Source organism: Rousettus aegyptiacus, unplaced genomic scaffold, assembly GCF_014176215.1.
Source record: "Rousettus aegyptiacus isolate mRouAeg1 unplaced genomic scaffold, mRouAeg1.p scaffold_m13_p_5, whole genome shotgun sequence".
NCBI classification, from domain to species: Eukaryota; Metazoa; Chordata; class Mammalia; order Chiroptera; family Pteropodidae; genus Rousettus; species Rousettus aegyptiacus.
In genome coordinates, this window is record NW_023416308.1 from 58344358 (window position 1) to 58367471 (window position 23114).

Genomic DNA, 23114 nt, shown 5'->3' on the forward strand with positions numbered 1-23114 from the left:
TGCTGATTCATCAGACATGCACACAGGGGTTTTACTCCTATTACCTTTGAGCATAATTACTATTAACTGTAAGAATAATTAGAGAACAAGAACATTTGTGATGAATTTATAATGTTTGGCTAGGTTTACCTTTACTTTCCAGAATTCTTTTCCCTGTATTTTCCAATGAGGGCAGGCTACGGGAAAGATTCCAATGAGAGATTTAGAGAGCAGAAGGGAAGCAGCAGCCATTTTATAGCTCACCTGTTGACTCAGTGTGACTCAGCAGCTGGATGCAATTTTTCTGTCTTCCTCTGGATATTCTTTAGCTTCTCCAACTCCTAGGCCAGGAGCGTGTTTAGTTTTGTAACAAAGGTAAATAGCAGCTGCAGGATACCTACATCACCACAAGGTCAGAGGCAGTGAGAGCTATGCAAGTGTGTCTGTCTTTTTAACTCCAGCTTACACTTATGGGCTCCTGTTTGCTCTCGCTCTTCTCCACTTTGCATTACTTTTCCCTTACTTCTTGTCCTGTGGACTCCAAGCTCCAGCATCAGGTCTGAAGGAAGCAGCTTTAAAAAGACTGGTTAATGAGCACCCACAATTAAGGTTAAATCTTTGTAACAAATGTACACACATACACACACAGACACTCACTCACACAATGATACAAGATATATAAGATAAGATACTTCAGCGATCTACAATATTGCTACTCAAAGTTTTTGTGAAAACTGGCAACACTGTGAACTGTTATTTGTCTGTGTTGAAATAATATGTGTGTTTATTCTAATAATAATACTTTGAGAATTTGAAAGCTTATATTGTGTTAATGTATGAGGCTGCAATGGATTGAAAAATAAACTTGTTTTTTGTTTTTTGTTTTTTTAAAACCACAGATAAAGTGGCAAGCATTGATTTAAGTGGCTTTTACCTGCCCTTCTAGGCATACAAGTCTCTTAACTCTGCTCTAGTAGTACAGGAACAATGTATAATAAATCATGATAATAATTTATATTTATACATTTAGCATTACTATTTATATATTTATTTTTATTTATTTTCAGATAGGATGGTCATTTCTTTGCATATGATTTTTTCCTCTGTATTTCTCTTGAGGATGTGAGTTATTTTGATTAATGACGTAGTATAATTCAGCTTTATTATGGAGTACCCCCAGCATAATTCTATGAAGCTCTGATAATAAGGGTTATTTCATTGCAATCAGCTAAATTCAATCTATTAACAGGATAGCAATGAGTATTTACCTCTATAGCCAGTTCTATTACCTCAGTAGTGAGTGTTTAAATGGTAACAGTTATAAAACCATGTCTAGATCAAGGACATGTCTGCCTTACATATGGAAGAAAGAAATGGTGCATGTACTTAGTATTTGCTTTCTTTAATATCCATGGTATCCGTAATAGAGAAAAATCTGTAACAACTCATTTGACTGCCTGACTCCCAGCATCCTTCTGAAAATTTCTAAACAACATTTTTTAATGCTGTCTCTAAATTACCTATTTTCAGCATCCATATCCAGCAAAAGCTGAATGGTCAAAAATATAGATCATAATCTATGGTTATTTTATCATTTGAAAAGCAAAGGGCTCATCCAGATGATCTCTTGAACTACTTTGCATCTGTAAGAGCTTGATTAATTGTTTTAATCAGTCATTTCTAAAGCACTTATGGTTAGTCTAAAAACAGCTAGATAAAGAGATTTCTATTTATGAAACTATAAAAAGAGTAAGACAGGGATGTGACCATACAGTATGTTTGAATGCAATCAAAAGTTGTTTAGATGCCGCTGACCCAAAAAATTGTTTAGAATTTTGGGAAGCTAGAATTATATTCAGAATTTGAATGGAATGTACCACTTGATAACATATAGTGGTTATTAGTTACTTTGTATAGTTCAACATTTTTTCTTTTCAATAGATCTATTTTCCTCCACTTTATGAACCTATCAATCACTTGGTTCCCCATCTGCAAAGGTGGACATAGAACCAAAGTTTAGCCAATCAGCATCCTCCAGGGAAAATTTGCTGGAGTTGTCAGATTAAGGGGGAAAAACAGCATTTCCTTTTTCATATGATTGCTAGCTTTGAGGATAATATGTTCTTGCATTCATGTAGAGAAACCATACTTATAAAAAATAAAGCCAAGAGAGAAATCTGAGCCAAGAAAAGAAGACAATTTTCTTTGAACCTGTGCTGTGGATTTAGTCATACTTGAGGCCTTACTTTTTAATTTTGTAAGCCAATAAATTTTCTATTTTACTCAAGCTAAGTTTCTGTTCCTGTTGTTTGCAACTGAGGTGTCTTAACATAGTAGATTCCCAGAACATTATCTTATATTCTTAAGAGTTACAACAATGGTTTATATCTTTTAATGTATAGCAAGTCTTAATTGAGAAGCTTATAAAAGATTTGGATACCTTAAAAATGTATATGTGCATATAAATAGAAATAATCCATATAATTTCAGGGTATTCATAGAAACCATTTGGAATTTCATGAAATCTCAACTAAAAATGCCCTAGGGAGAAAGATAGATTTTAAGTAATACCAGGAATATAGTTTCAGACCAGAGAAATTTCATTGGGAGAAGAAAAAAAAATGGAAATAAAGACCTATACCCTGATGGTATAAACCTCACAGGTTATTCTTGAATGCCATTCCGAAGTCTTATGACATCCCATAGAAACAGTCCCCTTGGAGATCATATAGACTCCATAATAAAACTACATATATAGAGTTCACTCTATGGACAATTATATTCCTGAGATGCAACCTAGGTGAGTCCAAATCTCTACTCACAGATCCAAGTTTTTGCTATCAGCCACTGTGCAACTGACTCAATATAGAGTTTATTAGTTTGAACACAAAACCAGGAGAATTTCTCTACCATTTTTCACACATATAGTTTTCTTTGGCATTTGCCCAGAAGTGTTCTCAGTGTCCTTTGGGACATCCACTCACCATAGTCTCCAACATTCTAGAAAAAAACAATTAGAAGGGCAGTATCACCTTGAGAGAAATCATAAATTTCACTTGATATTCCAGAGAGTAACTTAAATTTGGGAGTTATACTAACCTCTAACTGCTGTCAGATAAGATTACCTTAACAACTATCGTTCTAACCTGATTTACCTGCCCCATCCAAAGATCACATCTTGAAATTCTTCCTTAGAAGAAAGGTCAGTTTTAAGGTTCTTTTGTTTGTTTGTTTGTTTTTAAGTTTGTGATGCCTGTGTAGTGTCCTTATTTACTGGCTGACTTTGACTCATGGCATTACTTTGATCTCTGCAACATGTTACTCTCCTACCTCCTAATTCTTCCTCTACTACCCTCTGGGGTAGTACATTTACCCTCAGTGCCTGGAGCAAGTCTTTTATACATAGATTTGATTTTATGCTCTCAGTTATGCTTGTTCATGTTGTGTTTGTAATTTAAATTGCCTGTGGGCTCAGTATGACATGTATACTTTGCTACACAGGAAATTTCTCTTTATTGGAAAGCTAGCCTTATGGTCCATCATGATGGGAAATTGCCCTGCTTAGGAAGTAATAATCTAATATCTGAACTTCATTTGGTTAGCTCTATTTTTACCATTGCATTTATATCATTTTTACATTAAAAATGTGTATCCTGATTAGTCATCTCATTCCATCAAGAGAAGCAATGGCAATACTACTCCATTAATGCACCTGAAGCCTTCATAGGTAATAAAAATTCTAATTAGAGTGAATTGGATGGTCAGTTTCCATGAGGAATAATATTGGTCAGTATTGTCCCAGGCATTTAGCATGTGAACTTTTGAAATATCCTGGGCCTTCATGTTCCTGCAATTTAATTTTTCTGTGTCTGAGACTTTTAGATCAGCTGGCACAATAATTCAGGTTAAGATTTTTGAAGTAACTAATCTTTTCTGATTGTAGAAATTCTTAGCCACTTCCTCTTAAAAACAAGCTGTGAAATTTATATAGGCTTACTAGAGACTAGGAAATCCTCAGTGGTAGAGTGAGCATGAAGAGATCCAAAAGCACAGGTCCACGCTCTGCCATTATTTCTCAGCAAAGGAGGCTAGCTGAGGTATTTCTGGGCCAAATAGGGTTGGTTTGCATTCCGATAAAGGAACTTTGCCCTTGTTGTTCTTTTTTGTAGGTCCAACAGGACACTGAAGATTCGTCAATAGTGTAATACAGAGTTTAGAGTCAGTCTGGATTTTATATGCCAGATGCTGGTAGGAGTTATCAAGAAATTTCAGCTGCGAAGTATCTAGGGATCTGAGGGTCCATGGGATTCTACAGTGCCCTCTGCAAAGATAGACATGTGTGCGAGGAATAGGGACCCCTCATTGTGGGATTGTGGGGGGGAAGCTAAGCTCGAACACAGCATTTCCTGCTGCTAGGAGGGAAGGTCTTCTTTTCTTATATCAGTGTGTTTGAGTAACTCAGAGAAAGCTCCTAGAATCACTCAGATAATTTTCATCACTCCACAACTTCCTGAGCAAAACATATTATTATTTATTATGATAATAATGATGAAAGTCCACACCGAAGCCTCACTGTGCCATTATGAATGGTATTTTCTGCAGTAATGAGTTATAGGTTAGAATTATGGCATAACCAGGATGTCTTTGATTCTACTGGTAACTACCTTGGATAGAGTCCAAGATAAGCTAACATTAAATTGGCTGCTCATTTTGAATTTTCATTATATACAGAGGATTCAGGTATACTAATTTTAACTCATCCTGGGCTTATATCCAGGTTGATGATAATTTTTATACTGAACTTTCTACCTAGATTCTAAGTCTCAAAGGCAAACTTTATTTTTATATATGTGAGTGTAATGTCTGATATTAATTCCTTCACAGTGTATTTACCAGATATTGTAGATATATGCCTAACATTATGAGTGAGAGTGGGAAATCAGAGAATACATATGTCCTGTGTTAACTATCATTAAAATTACAGATTGAATTTGGAACACCCAAATCTACATTCTGCTTTAAGCATTTTGAAAAACTTATTTACATTTTGAAAGATAAATTATAAAATGCTTAATTTTTGTTTTTATTGAAGTGACTGGACCTCAATAAAAAGTTGATTTTAGAGCTGAATGTAAGCCAAAATAATGTTACTGGGCTAGCATTTTTATTGCTCTGGATTTTACCCAAAGTGGGCATTTTTCAGTTTAATGCAATATTTGAAGAATTACATTGAGGTTTATTTTAAAAAGCTTTCATGAATTTTTATTGTAATACCTATGACTATGCAAATATAAAGCACTGCCAATATTCAAATGTTCAACTAGGGGATTAACAGATATTAAATAATAAATTCTGAACAAAACATTTCATGTAAAGAAAACTAGACATAAAAAACTATGAATAAAACATCAGATAATAATATGCAACTATTGATTGACAGTCAGATATTGTTATGTCTACTGTAAATGAAACTTTTATGATGACGTCAAATATCTTTTTATGTTTCACCTTTAAACATGCTAAGAAATTAAAACTTTGAAAACTATGTGTAACTACTTAGTTTTTCAGTAGTGGAGTGACATTATTATATTTGTGTGCTGGAAAAGTCACTCTAAAGTCATGGTGAATGAGTTATGGAGGTGAGGAGCCAAAAAGGCTGTCTTTGTATAAACATTCCATTTTTTTCCTACTCTGTAGCTAATTTGCTAAAATGTATCTTTTGATATTCTTCTCTGAACATAAAATGATATGTAGAGGTTAATCCTAACATTAGTAAGGAAGTTTTGATCAGATAGTACACAGTTTAAGCTTTGTGGGCCATGGTGTCTCTAACAAATATTCAACTCTGTCATAGTGCAAAAGTGGTCATGGACAATTTGTAAACAAATGAGCATGGCTGTATTCCAGTGAAGCTTTATTTACTCAAACAGTCCCTGGTATAGAGGTTTTTCTTTTAGTCAAAGATAGTAAGTAACTACTGAGATAAACAGCTTCTCCTACCCCCAATGCACACTAGATGTTTAGAAAAGAAATGCAATGATTATCATGAATTACCCACAGTTTTAGTTCTATTATAATAGTAAAAACACAGTTCTCAAGTTATCAATTTGCTATATTTTAACATTTAATTTTATTTGGTTATTTGTAAATGGAGGAATTGCAATACTTATAAATATCATGATGCAGCAACTAAATGAAGTATTGAGCTAGTAAATATTTAAGAACAAGACACGGTTGAAAAATTTTAAATGTTTGAAATGTAAACTCAATTACAAAGAATACAGTGCAAAACTATAGAAGCATGGATTGCATGTGTGTGAAAAAAAGTCATCTAGACGAGTATGTAAAAACCCTAAAGTAGTAATAAAATTAATTCGAGCCGAATTACTTTTTCTTAGGAATTTGTTCTAATAGGATCATTATTTATTAAATAAAATTTTCTGAAATTAGAAATAACCTGGCTACTTAAAACTCAAGGAATTTTTTAAATAGAAATGAGCAAACCTTGACAAATAGAACATATTATTTTTTGACAGAGGATAAAAGATAGTAATTACTAAAAAATAAAAGCTTTGTCATTATTATTAAATAGAATGACAAATGACTTATTGACTAAGATTTGGTATAAACTATAAACTAATGCAGTTATTTTTTACTTACAAAATTTAGAAATAATTGACCAATGCTCTGCCCTATATATCAGTCTTCAATTATGGAAGGAACATAAGAGAATTATCTCTGCTCTGTATTTAGGTCTTAAACTAATTCTATTTGTTTACAACAATTTGTTGCATCAGTAGTTTGTTGTTATAAATAAATAATGGCAGTCAATGTTTAGATACCATATAATGTGTTGTGCTTTCTCAGACAATCAAAATACATAGGCAGGAGATGTCATCTACTATGTTTATCTCTTCTTCCCTCTATACCACTTCTTCTACAAGGCCATCAAACAATCCCTAGTAGGTATTTCTCCATGTGAGTAGTTGAGATTCTAAGGATATTAACCTGAAGTGTGTGGGACATGTGGATTAGTGCAGAAAATACCTATGAGTAACAAAGTTATGATTCTATATTAATAGCAAAGACATAAGATAGTGAAGATATAGCTGAGCATCTAGTCAATAGAAAAGGAAGAAATGTATGTGTAGGTGCTATACAATACAGTAACAGAAGAGGCAGAGAGAAATAATTAGGAAAATTATTATTTTGCCAAGTTTAAAAACATTTTTAAATTAAAATTCACATAAGTCCAACAGAAAGGAAAAATATATAAAATATTGAAAATAAGTTAAAATGTTACATTTTTCAATAGTTACAAAATAGATGGTTTTCTTCTTATCTCATTTAGTAGTAAATGTATGTTCTTATAAGAGAAAAATGTACTTTAAAAAATGTCAGTTTGCTCCTTTATATTTTTTGTTTTGTCTTTTGAAACAAGTACACCTATTATTATTTTTTTCTAGAAAAACTGTTTAGATGATTTTTTAAAATCTAAAGATATTTTATGTGGAGAAAAATATATTGGCATTTATATAAACATCCTTCATGTTGCTTTAAAATTTTTTTCTAGTTGGGATATTACACTTATAATTTCGGTAGGGAAATATAAAGTATAAGAATATTCAGGTGTATTCCTTATTCTTCAAGCTTGGCTCTTATACCTGCTTTTCTAATTTATCCTCTAACACTCTCTTAACACATTCAATTTGGCTTTTGTTGCGCCCGCTCAGTGAAAACAATAATGCCATTTACCCCTTCTTTTGGCCACAATCCCAAAGCTTTCTTTCATTCTTCTTAATCTCACTGTCCTTATCAGTGCAGTATAATACTCTCCTTTAAACCAAAAAAAAAAAAAAAAAAAAAAAAAAGTTATATAAAGAAAATAATAGTGTAAATTAGTTGAAAGATTATTCTCTTCTACACCACTGTACTGGTCAATTAAATGCCTACTACTGTAGAAGCATTCGCAGAAGCTAGAAGAGAGACAATAGGTTTAAAAAAATAAAAGTAAAATTATTTAGACCACAAACAATATTTATTTAAAAAATTTATTCATCTGTTTAATTTTTGGTATGTTAAACTGTCACACTACCTGTGATATAATAAAAACACACTCTGATTTTTGTCTCATATCGTTCCTTTAAAATATATTCTGTATACTATGTAGCCTGGCTTTCTACTCTGCGGGCATGGAAGACACTTAAAACTGACATCATAGTTTCTGGCTTTGTTCACAGGCTTCTCAGACATTTCCATAGATGAGTACTTTTCATTGAGTTCCCTTGACCCAGACAAGTGTCATATCCAGGTAGCTATTATAGCCCTCTCCTTAATTCTTTGAAATACACTATTAACCACCAACCACATAGTTAGTGCAATCCTGAGAAAGAAGAATAGAGCTGGATGCATCACAGTTCCTGATTTCAAACTTTATACGAACCTATACTAATCATAACAGTATGATACTAGCTTTAAAAAAACAAAAAACAAAAAACCAGATTCATAGGTCAATGGAACTATCAAGAGCTGAAAAATAAACCCAAGAATATAAGGTCAACTAACATTTGACAAGGAATTCGAAAATACTCACTTAGGCAAGAATAGACTCTTGGTATTATAAAAACTGGATATTTACATGCCAAGAAATGACATTGAACCCCTCTCTTATAACATGTACAAAAAAATCAACTTGAAATGGATTAAAGACTTAAATTTAAAATTCAAAATTATAAAACTACTAGAAGAAAACAGTGAAACCCTCCTTGACATGGGTCTTGTCAATGATTTCTTGGATGTGATGTCAAAAATGAAAGCAAGAAGAGCAAAAATAAACAATTGGACAACATCAAACTTAACAGCTTCTGCATAAGAAATAAACAATCAGAAAAATGAAAAGGCAAGTTACAAAATTCAGAAAATATTTGGAAACCAGATATCAGATAATGGGTTAATATCCAAAATATAAAAGTAACTCATACAATTCAGTGGAAAAAGTGAAACAAACCTATGAAAAATAAACAAGAGATTTGAATAGTCTTCCAAGGTAGTCATACAAATAGCCAACAAGTACATGAAATGATGCTCAATATCATTAATCATCAGGGCCATGCAAATCAAAACTACAATGTGCTATCACCTCACACCTATTAGAATGGCTGTTTTCAAAAAGACAAGAGATAACAAGTGTTGGTGAGGCTGTAGAGGAAAAGGTATATTATTGGTGGGAATGTAAATTAATACAGCCATTATTGAAAATGCTATGTTGGTTCCTTGAGAAATTAAAAATAACACTACCATGTGATCCAGCAATTCCACTTCTGAGTATATAACTGAACAAAATGAAATTGGTATCCTGAAGAAATAGCTGTACTTCCATGTTTATTGCAGCATTGTATATAATAGCCAAGGCATAGAAACAACCTATGTGTCCAGTCCATTAATAGATGACCGTACAAAGAAAATGTGTATATTTATACACACACACGTACATTCACACAATAGAATATTGTTCAGACATAAAGAAGAAGGAAATCCTGCCACTTGTGGCAAACTGGATGGAATTTGAGGCCATAATGTCAAGTAAAATAAGTCAGAGATAGACATATAGTATATGTTCTCACTTTTATGTCAGAATCTAAAAAATTGATTTCATAGAAACAGAATAGAATGGTAGGTTCCAGAAGCTGAGAATAGAGGAAATGGGGAGATGTTTAACAAGGAATATAATATAAATATTCCTATATAAACTCTTGGGATCCAATGTACTGTATAGTGATTATAACTAACAATAATGTATTATAGACTTGATAATTGTGAAGGGAATAAATCTTAAATGTTTTTACCACACACAAAAAAAGGTAGTTATGTGAGGGGAGGGAGGTATTAACATTATTGTGGTAATCATTTTTTTATATATGTGTGTATATACATTAAATGATTACATCATACCCATTAAACTTACCTATATGTCAATAATACATCAATAAAGGTGGAAAAAGGGAAAAAATCTTCTCTAAGAAGAAAAATTAGCAAACTTAAAGATAGAAAATATAAATTTCTTGAACAACAAAGAGAAAATAGGCAAAAAAAAAAAAAAGAGCAAGATACTAGGGACCCATACATCTACTACAACAAAAGACTTAACATTCATCTTCTTGAAGTCCTAGAAGGAGATATAATAGGTGAAGCTGAAAAGAATTTAAAAGAAATCCAGTCAATAATTTTCCAAATTTGGTGAAAGCTAGTGATTTTAAAAATTGAGTGAACCCTAAATATTGTAAACCCAAAATATCCTTGCATAGACACATCATAAACTTCTGAGGACTAACGACAAACAAAAATCTTGAAAGCAGTTAGATAAATGAAACCTTACATACTGAAGAAAAACAAAATGAGTAGATTTTCATCTGAGGTCATAAAGACCAGAAGAAAGTAGTATGACAGTTTTCAAATTTTGAAAAACAACTGTCAACACTAAATTCTATATCCAGTGAAACTAAAAGGAAATAAAGACATTTTCACACAAACGAAAACTAAGAGAATTTGTCATCACTCAACCTACACTAAAAGATTGTGCAAGGGGAGTTCTTTATTAAAAAGGAATGGTAAAATATGGACTCATCCGAATGGAAGAAGCATAATGAAAGGGCAAAAGATTTTGTTAATATACATTTTAGAAATTTTTTCATATTTCTGTGAAAAATGCTATTGGAATTTTGATAAGGATTACATTGAATAAATCTGTAGAGTCTTCTAAAATTTCTTGTATCAATGTTTTATAATTTTTAGAGTACAGCTCTTTCATCTCCTTGGTTAAATTTATTCCTGATTATTTTATTATTTCCGGTGCTATTATAATGGAATTATTTTTTGTGTTCTTTTTTAGGTAGTTTATTATTAACATTCAGCTGATTTCTATATGTTTATTTTATATATTGCAGTATATTGAATTCATTGACATTGTTCAAATTGGTATTTCTGGAGAGGGAATGAACACTGGAAATTCCTATCCAACCATTTTGCTCAGTTCAATGAATTTTAAATTTTTTTGGTCTTTCCTCTCCATTCTGTTCTTATGCCCGTCCAGCAAATTTGTATCAATTATTTATTTTTCAGTTTTAAAATTTCTATTTTTTTATCTTCTGTTTTTTTTTTTTTTTCAGTAAGACCTTTCCCCCCTCCTTTTATGTCAAACATGTTTATAATTTGTTGTGGAATCTTTTATGATAGGTGCTTAAAAATCCTTATCACGGTTCCAACATCTGTGTCATCTCACTGTTTGCACCTGTTGATTATATTTTCACAGCAAGTTGAAATTTTATATGTTAGTAGGACAAATGACTTTTAATTGTTTCCTGGACATTGGGAGTATAATATTAGAAGACACAGGGTCTTACTTAAATCTTTCGTTTTAGTAGACATTTTGACAATGGAGAAAGGGGTGGAGAGTACTACCTCATTACTCCTAATAAAGGTAAACGTTGTTCAGATTCCCTAATAGGTAGCCTTTGAAGCTATTGGTGGAGGAGAGTTATTTCATTGGCTGGAACTTGAATTTTAGTCTCCCCACTAGGCCTTCACTGATACTTCACTTTTCCTGGCCAGGAAAAAGAGAAACGCCTGGTTACTGTTCTCTAGGTGGTCTCCACTGACACAATGGGAAGGGAGAGAACTTCTTGATATGATAGTGAGAGTTTGAGTTTCCCAGTCAGTCTTCTCTCAGACAGGCCATAGAAGAGAGTAGCAATTTATGATGGATGAACTTCAGAATCCCCACTTGTTCTCCACTGACATTGTGGAGGGTGTCCTTGTCACTAAATTGAGATGATAGCCCCAGCTTCTCATTCTGTCTTCTCTAAAACTTTCCAGGGAACAGATGACAAGTGGTAACTCATTGTAGTCCAGAAAGAATGGAAATCCAGGGTCTTCATTTGGCCTTTGCTGATAGGGGTAGATGTGGTACCATAGGTTTCTTTACCTAGTTTGCCTGGGGTAAGGTAGTTATTGTCTAAAAGTATCTGCCTTGCTGAGTTGCCCTTTTCCTGGTTCCTAGGGAAAGTAAAGTTTCTTTGGGGGATTTTTTCTTTTGTTCTCACTGGCTTTTCCAAGTTTCCCTGTCCAAGTTCTGGGATACAGGAGGCGAAAAGAAAATCTAGATGTAATCACCAGCTTTATGTGTCAACATGGCTATGCTATACTCTCCAATTATTCAATCAAACATTAATCTCTGTGTTCCTGTGAAAGTGTTTTATACATATGATTAAAATTTATAATTATTTTTGTTGAAATGAGGATTATTCTAGATAATTTGAAGGGTCTAGATTCAATTAGCTGAAAGGCAAAATTGAGACTTCCTTAAAAAAAAAAATTCCTCCACGTGAATGCTGCTTGATCTTGTGCCTGACTGTTCCAGTCTGCCTTTCCTGATGGTCTTCCCTATGGATTTTGAACCTTCCAAGCCAGCCCCCACAATCACATAAGCCAATTCCTCATAATGAATATTTTGTAATAAAGAAGTGATATGCTACTATAAGAAATACCTAAAAACGTGGAAGTGACTTAGAATTGAATCATGGGTAGAGAGCTGTAATAAATTTAGGAAGCATGATAGAAAAAACCTATATTGCTTTGAACAGATTATAAGTAGAAATTTGGATATTAAAGACTGCCAGTGAGGACTCCAGAGGAAGTAAGAGCATGGTAGAGAAATCCTCTATTGTCTTAGAGAATACATATATTATCATGAATGAAATATTGGTAGAACTATGAATGTTGAAAGTTATTCTGATAAGAGCTCACAAGAAAATGAAGAACATGTTATTGGAAACTGCTGGTGGAAAGGAGATACTTATTATGTAGTGAAGAAAACTTAGCTGAATTGAGTCCTATATTTGTGTGGAAGCCAGTTTTATAAGTAATGAACTTGGTATTTAGCTGATGAAATTCCCAAGAAAATTATTCAAGGTTAAAGTCCTAACCCCAGAATGTGACCTTATTTGGAGATAGGGTCTTTATAGAAATAATCAAGCTAAAATGAGGCCATTGGGATGGGTTCTGACCCTATATGACTGGTGCCCTTATAAAAGAAGATTTGGACACAGGCAAGCACACAGAAAGAATTCATATAAGGCAAGTTAAGAGGTATGGAACAGATCCTTTCCTCACATCCCCCCAGAAGTAACCTACTCTGTCAACACCTTGATTTTGAACTTCTAGCCTCCAGTATTATGAAATAATCAATTTGTTCTTGTTTAAGAACATATCTATTCAGTTTGTGGTACTCCGTTATGGCAGACCTAGAAAACGAATACATATAGAGAATTAATTTCAAAGTAAATGGATGGAATATGGTAATTGGATTGCCACTTTCAGCCCTCTGATCCTCTCATCAGTCTCTACAGTATGTCTGAGGTCCTTAATTTCCCCTAACAATATAACTTTTCATTCAGCCTAGCATTTTGCTGGGAATTAATAATCTTACTCTTTAAATTCTGTGTGCTGTGGAGACAGAATAGATGTAAGCAGGCTCTGGAGTTAGATTGCCTGGGCTTGCATCTTGGCTCTGACATCTATGATCTGTGTGCATCCTTTGACAAGTTTTTACTGCATTGTGCATCGGTTTCCACATCTTTAAAAAGTGCATTGTAATAGTCTAACTCCTAATATTCTTATGAGGGAAAAATGAGATAATCAAATTTAAATGCTAAGCATGATTTTCTTTTATGCCCCTTAATTTTTTTTTTTTTCTATCTATTATATCCACCTGGAAAAGATTCAAACCCACTTCTATAGCTATTGTACCAGGTGAGAAGTAGACTATAATGATTAAGAGCATGGACCTTGGAGAAGAAGATCTAGGGTTTAAATACAGGCTTTGCTACTTGGTTTATGATCAAGGGTAAATTATTGAATGTCGGATTTGTTGAAATCTGATAAAAATAATAATTATAAATTACTCAACCTATTTCTTGGCACATAGTAGTAGTCAATATTTATTAAATATCATGGGTACATTCTAAACTTTGCTTCAAAGTCAGCTATTTCTGATGATTCATCTTATATAGAGAGCTGTGGTCAGCTCTTTACACTGACTTTAGTTTTGATAACCTTCTTCCAATATTGGCTCATTGAATTCAAGCTTTTCAAAAGCCCATGGTGAACAATCATTCTTCTTCTGTCTCAGTTTTCATTGCATCTCAAATAAACCACATGTTCTCAGCTTTAAATCACCTATCACCTATCTGTTCATATCTGACTCTGCGCCTCCAGAATCCTGTAATTTCTTCGTTTGCTTTTATGTCATAAGTGAACATACTTTCTTATACAAATATTTCTAATGACTAACTTCTCCCACATTATTTTCTTCATTAATTTTCATGTTGTTATTTCTTTGAATACCTTTATTTATCAGTTATTTGACAATCTTTCTCTCCTATTTCAAGAATTTGAATAGATTTCTCTCATAAATGACTCTTTAGGCTCATTATATGGACGGATTTAAAAACTATTGTTTCCTTAGTCATGTTTTATGCCACCCTTCTTAATAACTAGCCTTACAAGGTTTAAATTCAATTTTTAAATATGTTTTGTATTTAAACGCTATGGCTGAATTTTCTTTTATCCCCAGAATTCATATATTGAAGTCCTAATTCCAGTACCTCATAATATGACTATATATGGAGATAGGGCCTTTAAAATGTAATTATAGTAAAATGAGATCATATGGGTGGGCCTTACTCTAATATGGCTAGTGTCCTTAAAAGATGAAGAGGTTGGAACCCAGACACACAACAGAGGAAAGACAACGTAAAGATACGAGAGAAGATGATGATCTACAAGCTGAGGAGAGAGGCTTCAGAAGAAATCATCTCTGATTATACCTTGATCATGGACTTCAAATGTCCAAAATTGTGAAAACATAAGTTTCTGTTGTTTAAGCCACTCAATCTGTGATGTGGCTTTACTTTTGTAGGATGCTGGTAGTCATTATCTGCCCCAGTCACTGAGAAATGCACTTGGTTCCATAAAAAAGTAGATTCATAATAATAATACTGAGTTTTGCTAATCTTAATTTTATTTGAATTTGTGTTTAGATGGAGGCTTCTTAGTTCATGGTTCCTCCTCTTAAACTATGGAGCCGTTCTTACTGTTAATTGAAGAATGGGCCCCAAATGGCCAAATTTGAATTATTCGGTAAGGTTGATATTAAACTAAACAAGATGAAAAAATATTAGTAGGAAATTTTGGATGGATTGTTTTTAAATATCAAAACTATTGTGTAAGGCATTCTGAATTACCCAATAAGTAAATAAAATGTGTCAGAGGGAACATTAAATTAAAGAAAAAAAAAAGAAGAAGAATTGATAAAATTATATAGAAATATGCAATCACAAAATCTGGAAAGTATTTTAATTTTAGTATACATGCAATTTTTTAAATTTTAAATATTGTTCTTATTTAGAATTAAGGGAGAAGAAAGAGGGACAATAAAATTGTTTCAGTGCTTAGCATTTTCTGGAAATCCAGGTTTAGCCCTGGGTATAAATTATCTATTATGTTCCAAGAAAAGTAACCCCCTGCCAGCATGCTCCACTTCTAGCTTTGGTCTTATTACTTCCAGCTAATCTTGTAGCTTCAAATGTTTCCCTTTTTTAAAACTATCCTTCTATAATTGTCAGGATCTGTTTATACCATAAGTCTAACATGTGATCATATCATGTCTCCTATTTAAGCCTCTTTAATAGTTCTCTCTGCTCATAAAGTTCCTTCTTTAATTCTGCTGAGCTTCATCTGAAGTAACTGATAGTTTCACAAGGTGGACATCCTAGTTTTCTTTTCCTCTAATGTAGGGGGAAGCTCAAAAGTCTGCATATTAATATATACAGGTATAATAATGCAGGCAATATTAATGCAGGTAATCTGTAGATACATTTAGAAAGACCAGATAAAATCAAAGCCCTCATGGATTTTTTTCCTTAGATATTTTTGTTGCTATTCCCTATTTCACATTACTTATTTTCAGAACAAAACTACTGATAGTTTCTGCATGTTCCATTCCAAGTCAAGTTTCTTTGAATTTTCTGTTATTATTTCTTGTGTAACTTTCTTCACCCCTCTTCATATGTTTAATTGCTATTCATCTTCTTTTTATAAACATACCAAAATATCAAAAATGGGACCATTTTACATGATCTGTCTCCCCTCAACCATCTCCTGTAGGTTAGGAAACTGTCTTGTTTTCTTCACTTAAAATTTTGCAACTTTTATCATTAGATATTGCAAATATCAGTTTACTTTTCTGTCCCATCTATCAGACCTTTAGTTTCTTAAAGGTAGGGCCAAATTTGATTATATCTTTAGTGCTTGGTATAACACCTGACATAGTAGGCAATCAATATATGTGAAATACACTGCTTTTTTATTTAATAAATTATACAGACTATTATATACAAATATTCAACCATATTCCTAAATAATATAATTTTCACGCATATAATATAGTATTACATTATAATAATAAAACTCTTAATTCACTACAGAATATAAATGGTCTTATGAGACAAAGTTATATATCTTCAAATACACATTCAACTTAAAGGATAGCACTTATGGAGTGAAAGTTGCCAGCAATTTAATAGAAAATAGCCAAGACGTTGCCATTTGTGGCATGAAAGTTGAGAAACTAGTTCATATTTGTATGAACTAGAGATCTAGGTCACTAGACACTCCTTACTTAGATTGGAATTGGGCCAGGGTATAGGCTAACCAGCCTACTCTCTAGCAAAATGTACCATGGGAAGCTTAATGACCACAAATGATCAGGACTTCAGCTTTATGTCTCATCCAATAAGATCTCTTGTCTCTCAAGACACTAAAATGAAGAGTGAGTCATAAGGAAATCAATAGTGTTATATTCAAACAAAGCTATTTAGACCTTTCCATTTTCTCATTAGCCATTAAGCCAAAGTGGGGGTAGAGAGAGAATTTTCATTCATTTAAAATTGCACGCAGATGGAAATGTAGCTTCCCACTGCCTGGTGAAGGCTCCAAAGTGCACACAATTAAATGTACTTTATTAAAACTAACTTTAAAAATGCATGTTGTTTCTTCTCATTTAATAATTGATTAATTGTAGCCTGCTTTACTTCTTTAGTAACATTTCCAGTTTCATTTGTCCTTTACATTTTTGAAGTTTGGTTGGCTTTGGGAATTGTATTTTAATTAAATTTTTTAAAGATTTGAGAAAATTTTAATTTCCTTTTAAAAGTGATAATACATCAACTTTTTAAGGCATTAGTTGGGATATATGGCTTTAGTCATTAGTTGAGATATATGGATTTATTACTTCTCATTTATTATGCTTTCCCACACAAAACAGAGGCCCTATAACTGGTAAGGCAAGATGGTTATTTCAATTCTTTCCTGGAACCTTAGGAATTTGTTCATACTCTAATGTTATGCAATGGAAATATTTCACATGCATAATTTTAAAGTTTATAGTAACCACATTAAAATGTATAAAAGAAACAGATAAAATTAATTGTAGGGCTACATTGTATTTAACTGAGTATATCAAAAATTTTATCATTCTAACATGCAATCAATATAAATATCATTAATGAGGTATTTTACATTTTTTTTATTTGGAATAAGTGTTTGAGATCTGGTGTGCCTTTTACATTTATGGCACATCTAACTACACTGGCCTCATTTCAAGTGTTTAAATGACTGTAGTAGTAGTGGACATCACAGTTCTACTTAATCTAACTATAATACCACGATAATACTGAGTCCCTTTGGAAGTTGCCTCATTGGATTTCAGTATGGTCCAAATTTTTAAATCTCTTGAATGTTTCTTTCCCACCATCACTTCCTTCATCAAAACAACAAAAATTATTATTTATTTTACTTCAATATAAAAAAATCTGCAGATTTTATAGAACATGGTAGGTTTATGATCAGTGCCCCCCAAAGAAATTACCATTTGAATTAAGCCACATGAAGATAACGACATGCCATTACCAATTTTAACAACTGCTAAATAGTGTTAATTGCTGGCTGTAGACCACAAGCTGAGCAATTTTCTGTGTATTGCACAAACAGAACAAAACAAAATAGAAATTAAAAGAAAGCTATTATCCTCATTGCCATAACGTACAGTACTTGGTGGTATAATGTATCCCTATAACTGTTGATTTAAGAATGTCCAAACCTGTAGAGAATTTTTGCAAGATTTATTTGAGCCAAATAGAGGCTGAGCCTGGAAGCAGATCTCAACAGACCGAGAACAATACTTCTTAGATGGGCAGTTTGCAGCTTCTTTTCTGCTTTCAGAATGAGGGAGGGAACACAAGAAAGATTACAGGAAGATGAGAAAGTAAGGCAGGGATTGGATTATAGGGTAGTTAACAAAATTATGTGCTCTCTTGAGGGTAGTTAGGTTTCTGAAAAGAGCCATTTCAAAGATGTGTTAACTAGATGTACAGAAACAATGGACAGGGCTTCAGGCAAAGATAAAAGTTTTACTAAAGTTACATGCTTGAGGCCTGACTACCCACCAGGACCTGCCCATTTGTGAATTCATGACCAGATCACCCTGTGAGGCTACTGTCCTTAGAACCTGTTTAACTTCCACATAACATGCCATTTATGAAAATATGAACAGATAATACATATGAGAAAAATAATATAATTGCTCATTTTTATTTTCAAGTAATAAATTTTTGAAACATTTATACATACATACATACATACAATTAGATGTGTTTTAAACATTTCATAAATTTATAAATAGATAAAGTTCTTGATATTTAAATTAGTTAGAATGATGTGTGGTTTAAAGGTTACAGGAACCTGAAAAATATAAAGCCTGGTTAAACTAATTCTATTAAAACCGTCCAAAAAAAATAGAATTCATTGCATCATTAGACTATGCTGACTGAGCCCAGTTCTATCAATATTTATTGACATTTTATCTTTTAGTTTTAGTTCCTAAAATGATGGCTAGAAAAATATAATTAGTTTCCATTTCCAATTGGTGAAACAGTAAAACTATAAACTGATCACATGGAAAAATAATGAAAAATATTCAGTTATTTAAAATGGTAAATGCAATCATTATAATTTATTCTCATTAATGTATTTTGTTTAAAATATCGATTTGATGTAGAACATTTCATGGTCTAGGATACAAGTCAATATTATTATTTTGGCCAGAGCTACTCACATACAGAGTCCCTTGATTTCTTATTCTGTACAATAATATGTTGATCAGTTTGGCTTTAGGACATGGACTTCGGAAGCCTGTAATGCATTATGTACATTTCGAAGGGAGCTAAGAAGGCAGCTAAATTTGCTATCCAATATATACTGGAACTTTATCTCTTTCTATCAGGTCATTTCTCAGCTCTAGACTGGTTATTCACTACTGATTAAGATAACTTCACTATTCCCCTCACCTCAACTAAATTTTAAACATATTTCTTTCCTACTAGAGGCCTCTGATCCCCCACGCCCCTATTCATGAAAGATTTACTTTAAAAAACTTGTAATTATAAATTTTTTCTCTGCCCCTTTGAGATGTAAATCTTCTCCCAACCTCTGGTCAGTTTTACAACACAAAAAAGTGTCTTTCTCAAGGACATGGGAGCCATATTTTGACATATAAGCATCAAGACCGATAAGATTCCCGTACACCAGTCTCTGTGAGATGATAGATACCTAACTTTGATAAGTGTCAGTTAGCAACCACAGGTGGCTATCAACCAACTTCTCCCCTAATGTCCTCCAGTACTTTTTCACTGACTCATCCCAGTGATTCAAAATTTTTCTGCCTTCTGTTTCAAAAGAATTGGAGATGAGTTCAATATCTCTTGTCTACTGCAATTGTCCTAACCATTAATGCAGTGGTCTTGAATAAAATCTTTCTTTTTATTTAAGTCTATTATATATTTTTCTCCCATCTAGTGCAATTTTGACACTGAGAAAAGCCTCACATCTGGGAATACAGATGGAGGACCAGAAATTTACCTTATCCAATTAACTTTTACACTTGGGAAATTCTAAAATTATCTGTACTTAATCTAGTGCTACACAGTTTGCAAGGCTGCTTTTGTGTGGAATTGTAGGAGCATAGAGAAATGTATGAAAATAGATATTAACTGGTTGCCTTGGTTAAATCAGAAGTGGAGATGCTAAGTGTGAAGGAATGAGAGGGTAGAACTTAACTTCTTTCATGCCCATCTTTACATTCTTTTACCTCTTAAAATTTGTATTCGTTCTATACACACACACACACACAAATGTTTATACATACATGTACATTGGCACAAAAACAAAAATACAAAAACCTCTCAAAACTAAGAAAAAAAAATTCTGATTTGCCACAAATGTTTCTATAATTAGTGATTTCTTTGAAGAAATGACGGTTATTTATAAATAATGGAATTTAAAAATGTATTTAGAAAAGATTTTGAAGGTATGTACCACTGGGGAAACAAAATTAAAAATAAAATGTCCTCCCAACCTCTCCACAAAAGTAGAAGAGAAACAAAACAATGTATATTACTGAATATACATTAAATCAAAATGTGATGTATACCGCACGCAATCTACTAAGAGATTGAAAAGTCTAAAAGAAATTTTACATTTCTATATAGCTATTACATATATATTAAGATAAATAATAACTAGTTCTCGAGCAAAAGGACTTGACACCATTTGCCACACACAGTTTCTCCTACATTAATTGGGTAATCGAGTCAAGCATCTATGCTAGTCAACTGGTTTTGTTTCCAAAAAGGTGTTTGTCTTATTCCACAAGAAAGAATTCAAGGGTAAAATGAACAGCTGGAGAACTTGGGTGTCCAGTGACCAGATTCTTGTTTTATTCCACAAGAAAGAATTCAAAGGCAAGATGAGCAACAAGCAGGAAAGCTCAAGATTTATTAAAGTGAGAGTACACATTTGAGGTGAGGGGTGACTGCCGGCTTACGAGAGAACGGTGGGGAGAGAGAAAGAGTGACCTCGTGATAGCTGGTTACGAACTTTTTGTTCTCCTAGAAGGAAGAGACCAGGAAAACATGGCACTGATGTAGCCATGTTGTCTCCTCCCAGTAGGTAGGAAGCTCGGTTTTCTGCTTTTTCTTCCTCATGTGGTATTTCTGAACTGTCATGGTGTCAGGTGCATGATGGGAGCTGCAGTATTTCCAATGCTGCTGAAATTATAATGACATTATAATTAGCCAAATGTTATACCTTACCAAAGATGGAAGCTAGATGGAAAATACTGGTTTTGGCTTATCCCCTCTGCTGGGGCTAAAACAGGGGGAAGTCTGAAGAAAGGAAAAATTTCTTAGTCATATCCTGGAGATGGGGGATAGGGGATGGGATTCCTGCACTACCTGTCTTGCCTCAGTTTTATACAAAGGAAAAATAAACTCTTATCTTTATGACAGGATGTAGTTTTGCAAATTGGAGCAAGATGCCTGCTCAAGTTAGGTTTCTATCCTTCCACAGAAACTGGAAAGTAGGGGCACTGTATTCCTTGTATGTTTATATTCCAAATAGATAGTTCTCAGGTCTTTGAGAAAGATGTTCTTGTGTCATAAAGCTGGAAAAAGGATTTAGCTTTTAAGAGGATTTACATACATTTCAAACCGACAGAAAAAAACTTACAATTCCAAGTTCTAAAGTAAGTACTCTAAGAAAAGGGAGAGTAGAAAAATCCCTTTCCTTATTTTCAAAAGGGAGAATTAATTTGTATTCATCCTTACAGAACCACTATATTCCTTAAATTAAACAAACAAACAAACAAACAAAACAGAAGAAAAATATAAGCTTGTGAGTTATGTATTTACAAATTGAAAGCATAGTCAATGGAATGATCCTGACTTAATTGACTTTTAAATATATATATATATATATATATATATATATATATATATATATATATATATATGAAAGATCAGTGTTATGGACTGAATTTTTGTGTCCCACCTACCAAAATTTATGTATTTATGTACATGTAGAGTTATAATAGCAGAAGATGGGGCCTCTGGGAAGTAATTGGGTCCTGAGTGTGGAGCCCTCATGATTGGTATTTGCATTCTTAGAGGAACAGGCAGGAGAGAGCTTATTTCCTCTCTTTTTCCTCACCATGTGAGGACTCAATGAGAAAGCAACTGTCTGCAAGCCAGGAAGAGATCTCTCACTGACCTGCCAGCACCTTGATCTTGAACTACCCAGCCTCCAGAACTGTGAGAAGTTTTTTTTTTAATTGAAGAAATGATTTTTAATTTTTTTCCCCCACCTACCTCCCCCCTTCTCCCTTCTCTCTGGTAACCACTAGTCCATTGTTCATGTACATGAGTCTGTTTGTTTGTCCTGTTCATTTGTTGCTTTCAGGTTTATACCCCACATATAAGTGATATCATGTTGTTAAGGGTGGAAAATTTTCCAGTAAGCCAGCATTAAGGATTTACTTCTGATTCTGTTAACCAGGATGTGGTAATCTGTTTACTTGTTAACCAGGGTGTGGTTCTAGGCTTTATGAACTGCCTCTTTTAGGAGCTCGGGCCTGATCTCTTCTAACCCCGCGTGGTAGAGAGTCAGTCGCCGGCCGGCTAATAAAGGCTCACAATTCATCTCAATCGGCTTCGTGGGTCTTAGATTGGAGTGGACCACAACAATGTGATTTTCAACTTTTCGGTCTGGCTTATTTCACTTACTATGATTATTTCAGGGTCCATCCATGTTGTCACAAATGGCAGTATTTCATCTCTTCTTATGGCTGAGTAATATTCCATTGCATATATGTACCACAGTTTCTTTAGCCAATCATCTATCATAGGATACTTCAATTGCTTCCATGTCCTGGCCACTGTGAATAATGCTGCTATGAACATTGGTGTGAAAATATCTTTTCGGATATGGGTTTTCAAGTCTTTGGGGTAAATACCCAGTAGAAAGATTGCCGGATGATATAGATCAATTCTCAGTTTCTTGAAGAATCTCCATACCATTTTACATAGTGGTTGTACCAATTTGCAGTCCCACCAGCAGTGTATGAGGGTTCTTTTTTCTCTGTATCCTCTCCAGCATTTGTTATTACTCGTTCTGTTGATTATATCTAT